A 13460-nucleotide genomic window follows, 5' to 3' on the forward strand; every position below is an offset into this window, starting at 1 on the left:
ACACACACACACACACACACACACACACACACACACACACACACACACACACACACACACACACATACACACGCACACACACACACACACACACACACATACACACGCACACACACACACACACACACACACACACACACACACACACACACACACACACACACACATACACACACACACATACACACGCACACACACACACGCACACACACACACACACACACACACACACACACACACACACACACACACACACACACACACACACACACACACACACACAGTGGAAGAAAGCCTTCATGACACTATATCTTAATTACCTGTCAGACATCCGGCTGGTTTACACTGGCTTTAGTGTCAAGACGTGTGTGTGTGTGTGTGTGTGTGTGTGTGTGTACTCACCTATTTGTGGTTGCAGGGGCCGAATCATAGCTCCTGGCTCCGCCTCCTCACTAGTCGCTACGAGGTCACACACTCCCTGCTCCATGAGCTTTATCATACCTAGTCTTAAAACTACGTAATGTTCCTACCTCCACTACATGACTTGCCAGACTATTTCACTTCATAACAACTCTATGACTAAATAAATACTTCCTAGCATCTCTTTGACTCATCTGAGTCTTCAACTTCCAATTGTGACTCTTTGTTGCTGTCCCATCTGTGGAACATCCTGTCTCTGTCCACCCTGTCAATTCTTCGCATTATTTTGTACGTCGTTATCATGTCTTCCCTAACCCTCCTGCCCTCCAGTGTGTTTGTGTTTGTTTTGGTGTTAGTGTTTGTCACTCATTTCCCGTCTACGTTTTTTACCCTACCTCTCCCTTCTCTTTTCTTTCCGCCTCTCTCTCTCTCTCTCTCTCTCTCTTTATCTTTCTCTCTCTCACACACACACACACACACACATTGGCCAGCTGGCAGTTTGCCTCTGCCGGATACGGTATGCGACCAGCTTAATTTATGTCGGCAGGGATTTTAAAGGTGTGTGTGTGCGTGTGCGTGTGTGTGTGGTGCGTGTGTGTGCGTGTGCATATGTGTGGTGTGTACTCGCCTATTTGTACTCACCTATTTGTGGTTGCAGGTGTCGAGTCTTAGCTCCTGGCCCCGCCTCTTCACCGGTTGCTACTGGGCCCTCTCTCCCCGCTCCATGAGCTTTATCAAACCTCGTCTTAAAACTGTGTATGGTTCCTGCCTCCACTACGTCATTTTCTAGGCTATTCCACGGCCTGACAACTCTATGACTGAAGAAATACTTCCTAATATCTCTCTGACTCATTTGTGTCTTCAACTTCCAATTGTGGCCTCTTGTTTCTGTGTCCCCTCCCTGGAACATCCTGTCTTTGTCCACCTTGTCTATTCCACGCAGTATTTTATATGTCGTTATCATGTCTCCCCTGACCCTCCTGTCCTCCAGTGTCGTCAGGCCGATTTCCCTTAATCTTTCTTCATAGGACATTCCCCTTAGCTCTGGAACTAACCTTGTCGCAAACCTTTGTACTTTCTCTAGTTTCTTGACGTACTTTATCAAGTGCGGGTTCCAAACAGGTGCTGCATACTCCAGTATGGGCCTGACATACACGGTGTACAGTGTCTTGAACGATTCCTTTCTAAGGTATCGGAATGCTGTTCTCAGGTTTGCCAGGCGCCCATATGCTGCAGCAGTTATCTGGTTGATGTGTGCTTCCGGAGACATGCTCGGTGTTATGTGTATGTGTGTATGTGTGTGTGTGTGTGTGTGTGTGTGCGTGCGTGCGTGTGTGTGCATGTGCGTGTGTGGTGCGTGTGTGTGCGCGTGTGTGTGCGTGTGTGTGTGTGTGTGTGTGCGTGTGTGTGGTGTGTGCGTGTGTGTGCGTGTGTGTGTGTGTGTGTGTGTGTGCGTGCACGCGCGCGAGTGTGTATGTGTATTTGTGTGTGTCTCTGTGTCGGGAAGAGTTTATCCTAGAATATGTTGATAAATCAGTATTCTCTCTCTCTCTCTCTCTCTCTCTCTCTCTCAACCTTTCGTTCTCCGCCACAAATACGTTAATAGTACCACACAAACTATTCCCGTGCACACCATGAAACAATAATTAGGGAGGTGATTGGCTGGCCAGTTAGGGAGTTACGTCATGAAGCGGTAAGAAGAACAGTGATTGGCTGGCCAAGTAAGGAGTGACGTCATAAAAACGACGCTAAGGATGCTGGGGATTGGCTGACCAAGCAGGGCCAGACGTCATCAATATAGTAAGAAGCTTGCGATTGGCTGACCGATAGGTGAATGACGTCGTAAATCAATGCTAGACTGGTAATTGACTGCTACGGAGAAACTGACGTCAGCAGAAGTGACGTCATGGGTATAGTGATGTCAGAACATCATTAGCGACGAATAAATAAGACAATTAACTTGATACGAAGATAATTACTTTCGGTATTAGCTTCATAAAATTAAACTAAAATCGCTTTTACTGGGACAGATTGAAGTCACTTGTTAGGGAGACAGATTGAAGTCACTTGTTAGGGAGACAGATTGAAGTCACTTGTTAGGGAGACAGATTGAAGTCACTTGTTAGGGAGACAGATTGAAGTCACTTGTTAGGGAGACAGATTGAAGTCACTTGTTAGGGAGACAGATTGAAGTCACTTGTTAGGGAGACAGATTGAAGTCACTTGTTAGGGAGACAGATTGAAGTCACTTGTTAGGGAGACAGATTGAAGTCACTTGTTAGGGAGACAGATTGAAGTCACTTGTTAGGAAGGCAAGAAGCGGAGTGACATCATAACTACGTATGATGTCACAAGATGCTTCGAAAAAACACAAATAGATGAAGTTGACCCATCGAAGATGTCCACAACACACACACACACACACACACACACACACACACACACACACACACACACACACACACACACACACCACACACACACACACACACACACACCACACACACACACACACACACACACACAAAAACACACACACACACACACACACACACACACACACACACACACACACACACACACACACACACACACACACACACACACACACACACACACACACACACACACACACACACACACACACACACACACACACACACACACACACACACACACACACACACACACACACACACACACACACACCACACACACACACACACACACACACACACACACTAACACACACACACACACACACACACACACACACACACACACACACACACACACATACACACACACACACACACACACACACACACACACACACACACATACACACACACACACACACACACACACACACTAACACACACACACACACACACACACACACACACACACACACACACACACACACACACACACACTAACACACACACACACACACACACACACACACACACACACACACACACACACACACACACTAACACACACACACACACACACACACACACACACACACACACTAACACACACACACACACACTAACACACACACACACACACACACACACACACACACACACACACACTAACAGACACACACACACACACACACACACACACACACACACACACACACACACACACACACACACACACACTAACACACACACACACACACTAACACACACACACACACACACACACACACACACACTAACACACACACACACACACACACACACACACACACACACACACACACACACTCACACACACACTAACACACACACACACACACTAACACACACACACACACACACACACACACACACACACACACACACACACACACATACACACACACACATACACACACACATACACACACACACACACACACACACACACACACACACACACTAACACACACACACTAACACACACACACACACACACACACACACACACACACACACACACACACACAGCTCATCAGACCTTTAAAACCCGTGCCGTCATAAACCGGACTGGTCGTATACTGTGCCGGTCCAGGCTAACTGGAAGCTAGCCAAAGTGAGAGAGAGAGAGAGAGAGAGAGAGAGAGAGAGAGAGAGAGAGAGAGAGAGAGAATAGGCAGAGAGAGAAAAGAAACAGAAGGGAGATTTTAATGTTAAAAACAATGTGCTTGTGACCTAGTCCATTACTGGAACACTCACTTGTACTGGAACACTTGTACTGGAACAGTCACCTGTGTTAGACCAGTCATCTGTACTGGAACACTTACTTGTACTGGAACAGTCGCTTGTGTTATACCAGTTATCTGTACTGGAACACTTGTACTGGAACAGTCACTTATGTTAGAGCAGTCACCTGTACTGGAACACTTACTTGTACTGGAACAGTCGCTTGTGTTAGACCAGTCATCTGTACTGCAAAACTTGTACTGGAACAGTCACCTGTGTTAGACCAGCCACCTGTACTGAAACAGTCGCCTGTACTGGAACATTTACTTGTACTGGAACAGTCATCTGTACTGGAAGGGTCACCTGTCTTGACAAAGCTTGTATATAAAGCGAAAAGCTTTTAAGTAAAGCTTCCTAATTTCTTCAAAAGCTTATTCTTATCCACAGAGAAAACAGGAGAGAAGTGAGAAGCGAAAAGGAGAGACAGTGGGGAGATAGGAACTGAGGATGACGTAGAGTGAGAGAGAGAGAGAGAGAGAGATAAACGAGACAAAAAAAAAACTGTTAAAATCTACGTTTCACACCACACACGCTGCAGCACAAACCTCAGTCGGGACAACGTTTTGCTCTTTGCAGAGCTTTATAAATTACCTGATGAAGCTCTACACAGAGCGAGACGTTGTCCCACTATAAGCGTTTCTGATAAACTACAGAAACTCAAGACTTATCGCCACAGAAGACAACACTCAATACCGAAGAATCCTGGAATCATCACTTATTTCTATATCCGACAACTTCAACCAGAATAGTGGCTTCTATAACATAGCTGAACCACTTGCCAAGAAGCTTCTTCATCGCTATCCCACATAAGAACACTGTAGAAGGTCTGCTCACAAACTTGTCCAATCTCCTTTCCAAGCTACCCAAGATTTTAGACTCTATAACCCAACTCGGTACATCATCAGATGCAGCATTCTTCACCTGACCTCAGCATTCTGAACCGGACTATAAATACTCGCGTTCCTTCCACCCCAGGTAGTTCTGTTTGTGACTTGAAAAAGCCCACTGTGTGGGCGAAACGTAGTCAATAAAGGATCACATTATACTGCATGTGTGTTTATATTTCCATAAGCGTTTCTAATCTATATATTCGTTTTCTCGCGGTTAATAGAGTATTAGTATTTTCGTTGGTAATACAACATTACAATAACAGTAAAACATCGCAGATACTCCAATATTACTTCATAAAACACGAGTAAAACACAAACACCGCCAGAAAAAAAACACAAACTCATCTAGGCACTAAAGCCAGGAATACCTGACAGGTAATTAAGATTATATGTCGTGACGGTTAACACTCATTCCAGTGTGTGTGTATGTGTGTGTTAATTACCATTTTGTCCTAGGCACATGTCGATTAGACACTAGGCCTGTTATATCAGTGTGTGTGTGTGTGTGTGTGTGTGTGTGTGTGTGTGTGTGTGTCTGTGTGTGTGTCTGTGTCAGTGTGTGCTCACCTAATTGTGGTTGCAAGGGTCGAGACTCGGCTCCTGTCCCCGCCTCTTCACTGATCACTACTAGGTTCTCTCTCTGCTTCCTGAGCTTTGTCATACCTCGTCTTAAAGCTGTGTGTATGTGTGTTTGTGTGTGTGTGTGCGCGCGTGTACTCACCTATTTGTGGTTGCAGGGGTCGAGTCACAGCTCCTGGCCCCGCCTCTTCGCTGATTGCTACTAGGTCCTCTCTCTCCCTGCTTCATGAGCTCTATCATACCTCGCCTTAAAACTATGTATGGTTCCCGCCTCCACTACGTCACTTTCTAGGCTATTCCACTGCCTGACTACTCTATGACTGAAGAAATACTTCCTAACATCCCTTTGATTCATCTGAGTCTTCAACTTCCAATTGTGACTTCTTGTGTCTGTGTCCCTTCTCTGGAACATCCCGTCTTTGTCCACCTTGTCTATTCCGCGCAGTATTTTATATGTCGTTATCATGTCTCCCCTGACCCTCCTGTCCTCCAGTGTCGTCAGGCCGATTTCCCTCAACCTTTCTTCGTAGGACAATCCCCGTAGCGTGTGTGCGTGTGTGTGTGCGTGTTCGTATATATATATATATATATATATATATATATATATATATATATATATATATATATATATATATATATATATATATATATATATATAAGTATGTGTTTGTATGTATTTTCCTCTGTCTGTCTGTCTTTCTATTTATCTTCTCCCTTCATTTACCCCAATTTCCTTCTCATTTCTTCTTCCGTTATCTTTATGATCCCTCCTCCTCTTCCTCCTTCCCTAATTATTCTCCATTTAGCCATCCCTCGTTCTCTTTAATCATTCTCCTTTTTTTTCCTCTTTCATCAGCGATTTTCCATCATTCTTCCTCTATATTCCTTCGTCTCTCTTTATCCTTCTTCATCTCTCGCCCTTTATCCCCCCCTTCCTCTGTCCTTCGTCCTCTGTCTTCTGCCATCCCTTCCTCCCGTTTATACGCTCCCTCCATCACCTCCTCCTCCTCCTCCTCCCCTCTTAGCAATTTATCTCTGAATATTGTGAAACCATTCCCCCCCCCCCCCCCCGTCCCTTCTGGTTCCACTTTTATTGGGCTGTGTTTGGTTCTTCGTCGTTTTCATTTACGTTAAACCTTCAGGTAACATTCAGGGAACATTCGCGTCACGCTCACGTAACGCATTTGCGTAACATTTACGTCAGCCTTTCACTTAGTATGAAGGAGTGTTTGTTTACCTGATGGTGATCGGTTAATTGTAATGGTTTTTAATCTCTCTCTCTCTCTCTCTCTCTCTCTCTCTCTCTCTCTCTCTCTCTCTCTCTCTCTCTCTCTCTCTCTCTCTCTCTCTCTCTCTCTCTCTCTCTCTCTCTTTCTCTCTTTCTCTCTTTCTCTCTTTCTCTCTTTCTCTCTCTCTCTCTCTCTCTCTCTCTCTCTCTCTCTCTCTCTCTCTCTCTCTCTCTCTCTCTCTCTCTCTCTCTCTCTCTCTCTCTCTATATATATATATATATATATATATATATATATATATCTCACTCACACACACACACACACACACACACACACACACACACACACACACACACAAGGATGGAACCAGCAGAGGTCAGTCAGAGCAGAACAGAACAGCAAGGGCAAGCACACACACAACTATTCTCAGAACCATACAACCTATCACACCATCCCAACACACACTACAATCCATACCCACAGCCTCCACCCAACACCGAGCTATAGAATCCCACAGTATGCTACCAGGTCTCCCACCCTCACAGGCCCCCCAAACCACAGTGTTGGAAAGGAAACTGAAGGTATGGTACACAAACGCTGATGGAATAACAAATAAGTGGGAGGAGTGGCATGAAAGAGTCAAAGAAGCATCACCGGACATCATAGCTCTCACAGAAACCAAGCTTACAGGTATGATAACAGATGCCATCTTTCCAACGGGATACCAAATCCTGAGGAAAGACAGAGGGAACAGGGGGGGTGGAGGAGTGGCGTTGCTGATCAAAAATCGCTGGAATTTTGATGAGCTGGAGAGAGGAGATAGCGGAGAAGAAAGTGATTACATAGTGGGAACACTTCACTCTGGAGGTCCCAAGGTGGTAATAGCAGTGATGTATAACCCACCACAGAACAGCAGGAGGCCAAGGCAAGAGTACGACGAGAGCAATAGAGCGATGGTTGACACACTGGCTAGAGTGGCCAGAAGAGCTCATGCATGCAGGGCAAAGCTCCTGATCATGGGTGACTTTAACCACAAGGAGATCGATTGGGAGAACTTGGACCCACATGGGGGCCAAGATACATGGAGGGCTAAGATGATGGAGGTGGTACTGGAGAACTTCATGTACCAACACGTAAGGGACACTACAAGAGAGAGAGGAGAGGATGAACCAGCAAGGCTGGACTTAGTATTCACCTTCAGTAGTGCAGATATCGAGGACATCACATATGAAAGACCCCTTGGGGCCAGTGACCATGTGGTTTTAAGCTTCGAATACACAGTAGAGCTACAAGTGGAGGGAGAAGCAGGAAGGCCAGGACGAATGAAGCCAAACTACAAGAAAGGGGACTACACAGGAATGAGGAACTACCTGAACGGGGTTCAGTGGGACAGAGAACTGGCAGGGAAGCCAGTTAATGAGATGATGGAATATGTAGCAACAAAATGCAAGGAGGCTGAGGAGAGGTTTGTACCCAAGGGTAACAGGATTAATGAAAAAGCCAGGATGAGCCCATGGTTTACCCAAAGGTGCAGGGAGGCAAAAACCAAGTGTGCTAGGGAATGGAAGAAATATAGAAGGCAAAGGACCCAGGAGAAGAAGGAGAACAGTCGTAGAGCCAGAAACGAATATGCACAGATAAGAAGGGAGGCCCAAAGACAATATGAAAATGACATAGCAGCGAAAGTCAAATCTGACCCGAAACTGTTGTACAGCCACATCAGGAGGAAAACAACAGTCAAGGACCAGGTAATCAGGCTAAGGAAGGAAGGAGGAGAGACAACAAGAAATGACCGTGAAGTATGTGAAGAACTCAACAAGAGATTCAAAGAAGTGTTCACAGAGGAGACAGAAGGGACTCCAGAAAGACGGAGAGGTGGGGCACACCACCAAGTGCTGGACACAGTGCACACAACCGAGGAAGAAGTGAAGAGGCTTCTGAGTGAGCTAGATACCTCAAAGGCAATGGGGCCAGATAACATCTCCCCATGGGTATTGAGAGAGGGAGCAGAGGCGCTATGTGTACCCCTAACAACAATATTCAATACATCTATCGAAACAGGGAGATTGCCTGAGGCATGGAAGACAGCAAATGTAGTCCCAATCTTTAAAAAAGGAGACAGACATGAAGCATTAAACTACAGACCAGTGTCACTGACATGTATAGTATACAAAATCATGGAGAAGATTATCAGGAGAAGAGTGGTGGAACACCTATAAAGGAATGATCTCATCAACAGCAGCCAACATGGTTTCAGGGACGGGAAATCCTGTGTCACAAACCTACTGGAGTTCTATGACATGGTGACAGCAGTAAGACAAGAGAGAGAGGGGTGGGTGGATTGCATTTTCTTGGACTGCAAGAAGGCGTTTGACACAGTTCCACACAAGAGATTGGTGCAAAAACTGGAGGACCAAGCAGGGATAACAGGGAAGGCACTACAATGGATCAGGGAATACTTGTCAGGAAGACAGCAGCGAGTCATGGTATGTGGCGAGGTGTCAGATTGGGCACCTGTGACCAGCGGGGTCCCGCAGGGGTCAGTCCTAGGACCAGTGCTGTTTCTGGTATTTGTGAACGACATGACGGAAGGAATAGACTCTGAGGTGTCCCTGTTTGCAGATGACGTGAAGTTGATGAGAAGAATACACTCTATCGAAGACCAGGCAGAACTACAAAGGGATCTGGACAGGCTGCAGACCTGGTCCAGCAATTGGCTCCTGGAGTTCAATCCCACCAAGTGCAAAGTCATGAAGATTGGGGAAGGGCAAAGAAGGCCGCAGATGGAGTACAGTCTAGGGGGTCAGAGACTACAAACCTCACTCAAGGAAAAAGATCTTGGGGTGAGTATAACACCAGGCACATCTCCTGAAGTGCACATCAACCAAATAACTGCTGCAGCATATGGGCGCCTAGCAAACCTCAGAACAGCATTCCGACATCTTAATAAGGAATCATTCAGGACCCTGTACACCGTGTATGTTAGGCCCATATTGGAGTATGCGGCACCAGTTTGGAACCCACACCTAGCCAAGCACGTGAAGAAACTAGAGAAAGTGCAAAGGTTTGCAACAAGACTAGTCCCAGAGCTATGAGGTATGTCCTACGAGGAGAGGTTAAGGGAAATCAACCTGACGACACTGGAGGACAGGAGAGATAGGGGGGACATGATAACGACATACAAAATACTGAGAGGAATTGACAAGGTGGACAAAGACAGGATGTTCCAGAGATTGGACACAGTAACAAGGGGACACAGTTGGAAGCTGAAGACACAGATGAATCACAGGGATGTTAGGAAGTATTTCTTCAGCCACAGAGTAGTCAGTAAGTGGAATAGTTTGGGAAGCGATGTAGTGGAGGCAGGATCCATACATAGCTTTAAGCAGAGGTATGATAAAGCTCACGGCTCAGGGAGAGTGACCTAGTAGCGATCAGTGAAGAGGCGGGGCCAGGAGCTCGGACTCGACCCCCGCAACCTCAACTAGGTGAGTACACACACACACACACACACCATATATAATATATATATATATATATATATATATTATATATATATATATATATATATATATATATATATATATATATATATATATATATATATATTATATATATATATATATATATATGTACCACCTCTAGAACTGTCCTAGGGACCCTCATCCTCAGAGAAAAGAATAAACTTGCTTCAGGGAAAACTCAAGGATCTTCCTGAAGCTGTTTGAGAATGTTTTCCTACCACCCCCTATATTTAATATATATTTCATTTAAAGACAAAATACATTGACAAAATATTCACAAAAATACAATAGAAAGTAAAGCAACCTAGATAACAACTCAGAGCTACATCTCGAATACTTCGTCCTGCTCCCCGGCGGTGGGCCGCGTGCCCAGAATGCTGCAGGCATTTCCTCTCTGGATCGCGACACTGAGTCTCTGAAAGAGGAAGCTGGTCGCTCTGTGGTCCTTGGTACTATGATGAGCTTTTCACCCAGCTCTTTGAGGAACTTTAGAGCACACTTTCCTCATGCCCCAAGGGTCTCAGACCCTATTGGGATGAAGTTATAGCAAGGGGAAGGTGTTCATATTTGCGGATCTTCTGGGTCTCCCTGTGGCTGGCAGCTCCATCCCCTTCAGCTGTGGAGTATGGCAAGTAGGTGTCTGCCAATTTGGCGACACAGGTGTAGTCCCAGGCAATCTGCTTTCCATCCTTCCAAGGTAGCGTAGTGGCTCCATCAGGACGCTTTTGACTTCCGTCAGATCTCTGTACTTGGGGTTCCCGTTGAGCTGGGCAACGGGCTGTGGCGAGGCTTCTCTTTATGATGTCATTGACCTCCTCATGTCTGGCATACTTCCCTTCTGCTGTGTGACACACGAGACCATGAAGTCCGAATTGATCAGCTGTCGCCCTGCCGCAAATACACCTATGTTCGGTGAGGATGGGGGTGGCTAGGCGAAGAGCAACACCAATCCGAATGGCCTGTGGGTCGAGTCGAGTGCCCAGGGAGGAATTTGGAACAGCTAGAAGGAAGTACAGTGCCTGCACTCTGAAGGAGGGGTGTTAATGTTGCAGTTTAAAAACTGTAGTGTAAAGCACCCTTCTGGCAAGACAGTGATGGAGTGAATGATGGTGAAAGTTTTTCTTTTTCGGGCCACCCTGCCTTGGTGGGAATCGGCCAGTGTGTATAATAAAATAATAATAATAATATATATATATATATATATATATATATATATATATATATATATATATATATATATATATATATATATATATATATATTCAAAACAACCACAGGGGGAGTTGAATAATAGCTCTAGGCCTTTCGTGTTGCAATCAACACATCCGAAGCTTGCAAAGTTGCAGAAATGAGTAAGAAAATCTCAGCAGAGTCGCTTGGGGGGACGTTTAGTTCACTGGTTAATTTCCTGTGATTATAACATTTGCTGTGAGCTTTGTATCCTGTTTCATTCTTCTACTAACATGTTAAGAAACTTTCTAGTGTCCCTTCGACATCTTTTATTTATCTCTATGATTACGGGTTCTTGTTCTCGTCTAATTTTTCTTTTAAGAAATCCTGTCTATTTGCTGTCTATTTGTTTCGTATCAGTTTATGACTTTTTTATATGATCATTATGTCTCTTCTTTTCTTCTTATCAAGTTGGTAAGACACATTTTTTGTTGCCTTTGGTCCAGATCTATTCTTGATAATTCAAACATTTTAGCTCTGTGAGTCTTACATTTGCTCTCTGCGTTTTTTGCCTTTCAGGAACCTGCTGATCCAATGAAGCCTTTGCTTCCTGCCTGTTCTTGCAATTTCTGGACCAATCTCCGCTGTGTTATTGCATCAGATGCTCTCTTGAAGTCCAGGAAGATGCACTGCATTATTTTCCCCGTCTTGTTTAATGTGTGTGAATCTGTCACAGAGCTTCATCAAATCAGATTTGTAATCCGTGATAGGGGGGTTTCTGATGAATATTATTCTCTCCAGGTGCTCTAATGCTATTGTTTTAGGTTTCTTCTGCAGAACTTTTGATAACATGCATGTTAAAGACACTGCTCACAGCAGATAAATACAGACGACGCACACTGAAGCGGAATCACTGCGTTATCACGCATGAACCTTAGACGTTTTACTAATTACAAGTTGGAAGCCGAACCTTATCCTTGATCTCAAGAAGGGATATATACGAGGAACCCGCATTCAGTACGAGGAACCCGCATTCAGTACGAGGAACCCACATTTTGTACTACTGAAAGTGGGTTATTTATATATGTTACCAATACTTTCAGTGTATGGTCCACTTAACTGAAGGAATAGAGAAATTGCTGGACGAAGAAATCAGTGGACCGTGTGATTATCATGAAATTATACGTCAGTCAGAGGTCTTTCATTATCAACTATCTATTAGGCTGGTGAGGAATCTTTGTCAGTGGGAGCCTGATTGACATTTTTCAGTCTTCTGGCAATGTCCTGACCGGAGAAATTTATTTAAGGCTTTTGCTACTGGGTCACCCAATGAAAATGGGTTTGGCTTGAGGGTTTGGGTTTGAGAAGGACTTGCCTCTTATAGGCCAGTAGACCTGCTGCAGTGTTCTTCCTTTCTTATGTTATGCTGTTTCTCCCAGCACTCATGGGGACATGAGTGTGTTGTCGTGTCCCAGTGCTTCTCTCTTATAAGCATTACGATTCCTCAGTGTTAAAACCAGTTTCCTGCAATAATGATGCGTTGCAGCTACTGTTCGTCTGTTCTGTTGTGTCAATGTGACTTTCTAAGTGGTCCAGATCAGACCGAAACGTCATCGTAAGCTTTTCTCTATCCTGTGTGCGGGTTATTTGTGCCTTGAAATAGCTCTCTGCATACTCCTGTGAAAATCCCTTTGATTCTACAACTAGGCTTCCCGCATACCTCTCTGTCATCCTCCGTAAGATTACCCAGTCTCCTTCAGTTGCTACATTTACCTCTTCCTCCGTCTTATGTGACTCTGAGTTCTTTGGTTTAGTTTTGGTATGTGATGTTAAACAATTTTAAAACTTTCTCTTGGCCTCCCTCATTTGAGTATTCGGTCCAGGCTC

This window comes from Cherax quadricarinatus, chromosome 50 (genome assembly GCF_038502225.1).
Source record: "Cherax quadricarinatus isolate ZL_2023a chromosome 50, ASM3850222v1, whole genome shotgun sequence".
Classification (NCBI taxonomy): Eukaryota; Metazoa; Arthropoda; class Malacostraca; order Decapoda; family Parastacidae; genus Cherax; species Cherax quadricarinatus.